The sequence below is a fragment of the Pinus tabuliformis genome, chromosome 2_2 (genome assembly GCF_031772625.1).
Source record: "Pinus tabuliformis cultivar Carrire ecotype Pingquan chromosome 2_2, CPIR1, whole genome shotgun sequence".
Lineage (NCBI taxonomy): Eukaryota > Viridiplantae > Streptophyta > Pinopsida > Pinales > Pinaceae > Pinus > Pinus tabuliformis.
The window spans coordinates 146,793,230-146,797,151 of record NC_142300.1 but is presented as its reverse complement, the minus strand read 5'-3'; the positions used below and the strand labels follow the sequence as shown (position 1 = coordinate 146,797,151).

Here is a 3,922-nt window from a genome sequence, read left to right as displayed (position 1 = left end):
TGTTTATCATAGATCTTCACAAAAACTATTAACAGTTAATCCATATGGATATAATTTCGAAAACAGTTTGGGATACAAAATTCAACTCATTACGCCATAAGGGATTTCCTTTTGAAATGAATTGCCCCAGCCGATGCCGTGTCTTATTGTTGACCGAGTTTGGGATACAAAATTCAATTCATTACGCCGTAAGGCGTTTCCCTTTGAAATGAATTGCCCCAGCCGATGCCGTGTCTTATTGTTGACCGTAGATTTGTGGTGTTAGACGATTGAAGGAAGTTTGGTCGTTGATCCTCACACTGTCCTTTTGTCTCCCAACCCAATGGCCTCTGTGTCTTCTGAGTTATTGTTCGGGTGGTGGCAGATTAAGCATTTCTTGCTGTCGAGCCTCGCACGAACACTGGAGGCCTTTCCTACGATGGTCATGATTTTCGTCGACTATGAACCCCATTGGCATTGCAATGGAGGGAAAACCCCAGAGGATTTCCTTTCCGTGAAGCCAAGGTTCGAATCCTGCAGCGCGACGGGATCTATATGCTCCATGGACCGGGCCTCATGGGACTGGGACGGAGGCCCCGGGGTTTCGACGGTCTGCGGATGGGATCTCGTCTACGGCCAGAAATACAAAGTTGGGTTTCTGCAGTCTGCGTTCTTTGTCGGGTGTTTTCTCGGTAATTGATATTTTCAACCCCTGTGCGCTTTTATATCTGACGGCTGATCGCCATTAAGATTTTCTTTCAGTTTCTGATTTATTTTTTGATACAGGTGCAGGGATATCTGGGCATCTATCGGATTCTTCGTTGGGGCGTGAGGGTGTCCTGAAGTTGGTCTGCATCTGCAATGCCATTTTTGGTTTCTTGACGGCAATGTCGCCGAATTTCTGGGTTTATTTAATTCTCCGTCTATTGACGGGAATTAGCAATGGTGGCCTGGGGTTGTCATCGTTCGTCTTGGCGACGGAAGCCGTCGGACCGTCCAAGAGAGCACCGGTTGGCATGTCGACTTTCTACTTCTTTTCTCTCGGCATAGTAGTGCTGCCGGCTCTGTCCTACTTTTCCGGCAACTGGAGATATCTGTACGTCGCGGGTTCGATTCCCTCGGCCGTGTATTGCATCTTCGTTCTGCCATTCGTTTGGGAGTCCCCGCGGTGGTACCTGGTGAAGGGCAGGCTGAAAGAAGCCATGGGCATCATGAGATAATAATCATCATCCCTCCATGATTCACATTATAGAAATAATAATTGACATTATCCACATACACAACTCTTGTGATGCATCTTTCTCATATGCTCAGGTCATTTTTTGAAATAAGTGTACTCATCCAATGATGGAGACTCAACACGCATGAGGTACATTAGTCATTTATTCATAAGAATATTTTTCATTTAGTATATTGGGATGTAAAGATTGTGGGTTGAAGTTGGAAATGAATCATGATGCTTGGAAGTTATACTTGTTTCATTATTTCATTTTTGTGGTTATATCCTCCTTCTAGTGAAGTGTAACCATATAGGGACTTGTCCAACCTCATTAAGAATAATAAGCCTAAATAAATTAAAATAGAGTGGCTATATCATTTCATACTCAACACCTTCCATGCATCCCTTTTTTCCATTCTCCTGTCTTTTAACTTACTTAGTGTCATTAGTTTGCAAGTTTCTTACTTGTCTCATTAAACCGATCGAGTATGATGTGTAAGGGTGTCCCTCCATCATCAAAGTTGAAATTTTACTCATATCCACCAAAATAAAATAAAAAATAAAACTTTACAAAAACAAAATAAAAAAAATAACCACACAAAACATTAAAATAATATTTGTTAAATAAATTAAATCCCTCTAAACTCATGTTAGATTTATATTTAAAATAAATCTAAATTAATTCTATTGGAAAAAATGGTGTCCATTTTCCCTGCCGTTCAACCTCGCACTTTATTTCATTTCATAAAAAATGAACACCACTACATTCAAGTACAACCTTTGACATGTTACAAAAATTGAAAGATCCATATAACCAGCATCCATATGCTCTTAATCCGTGCTGCTATGAAGCCTTCACATGGGTCCCCTCGACCTAAAATTATTTAATGAGAAAGTTCAAAGGGGAGGTGCATTTTTGACCGGGCTCGCCTTTTAACAACCTGCGGATCCTCACTTGATTGTCCGTGCTGCACTAATTTGTTTATCCTGTCACACAAAAATTCTGTTTTCAATGACAAATTTTACAAGTAATAATAGTTTTTTAAGATACAGTGAGCGCTTACAATGATTCATTGCATGGTTTAACGACGTTTTAGGAGCTAGCCATGGGAGATTTCAGAAGACTATGTTGTTGTTGATGCCTAGAGAGGTTTGTCTATTTTGTTCATGTGTGAAGTCTCGAGGAGACTGCATTTGTAGTTGGGACACTGTTGCCTGCACCTTAAAGGCCTGCTTAGACCTTCATAAACAAAGTTACATTCAAATCAAGCATGCCAACCGAGCCAACATACTAAATAAGTAGCTTCCACTAGGTATTTAGTCATATATTCTCTGTTTGATATGTGCTTATTTATTTTTTATTTTTCAACTTGAAAGGGTGTACCTAATGTCTGTGCATATCCTTCTTACTTCCAGAACACCTAGAATAGGTTACATCATTTGCATTATCAAAAGTAGAATCACAACACACACAAACAAATACATACGCCCACCAAGCACAAGAAAATAGTGTGATGGCTATCAACTTTTTTAAATCAAACTTGTAATAATCTCAATAATAAATCTAATGTTCTTTAGAGAAGACCTGCTACTCTAATTTTTGTTGGGTTTCGTACAGTTTATAGTGTATCATAAGGAAATACATTTCTTGAAGGGATTGCATCAGAAGGCTCAATGGACCTTTGAGCATTTTTGTAGGGGTTTATGTTATCCAATCATTGAAATTTTTGATAAAATTAGTCTGGACTATCCACATGCCTATTTTTTTCAATAAATTTGAAGAAGTGCATGTTTTTGCTTTAATAATATGTATACTCCTAATTTTTTTGAACTGTAGTTTTGTGGGCCAATTGTTTTCTGTATTGTACGGTATCCACATTTGAATTCAGATTCTATCTTGATAACTATCATTTCTTAGTATGTTTTTATGAATATATTGCATTGTAAGTGTTCTCTCTTCTTACATTGGACAAGAGAATACGGCTGTCTTTGACAATGTGAAGTTGTGGAAGATGCAAAACTTCCCTTGCTTTACATGAGCCAACTTGACCTTCAATAGAAATGTTGCTGAACACAATGAGAAGTTTCATGCTTCTTTAGAGAGCATCCCGAAAGGCTTGTGTAATTCCTGCTTTGTTTTGGTTGATGCCTTGCTGAGGAATCATTGAGACTCATCATGGTTTTGTGGTCCAATCAGAACCTATTCAATACTCACCTTCGTTGACTATATTAGTCGAACACAAACCCTGTCAAAACTCTCAAGCCAGTAGGGCTCCGGCACAATGTTAGTTCCTCAATATGGTGATCAAAGTCTGTCTTCAACATTACAATTGTCTTCACGCATCCTTTTTCTAAATGAATCTATATTACATGCGCTTGAAGAACTAGCTTTGAAGTCTCTATTCTCAGGCAATGTTCAGGTCTAAGTTCATGTAGGCAATTCTATGTTGAAATTAGACTTGCATACCAGAATCTTATATTGGCGGAAGACCGTTACTCAAATGTCTACCAAAAAGAGAACCCATTTTGACACACCACCTATGCAGAGGAAGAAGCTTCACAAGTGTTTGGGCTCCTTTTCTCTATCATGGCTGGGGAAGTAGCCAAGAGTAAATATCTCTACAGGCATGAAGTCCAATAAAAATAATGTATAAGACATATTTGACAACCAACAATTGCATCTAAAATGAAAAATATGTTCCCGGCCTTTCAGAAAATGTGGAG

At 38.8% G+C, this 3,922-nt stretch overlaps 1 pseudogene; it reads left to right on the top strand.

Moving 5' to 3' along the window:
• Positions 1–322: 322 nt before the first annotated feature.
• LOC149191857 (organic cation/carnitine transporter 4 pseudogene) lies at positions 323–1,199 on the top strand (annotated as a pseudogene).
• The last annotated feature ends 2,723 nt before the right edge of the window (positions 1,200–3,922 follow it).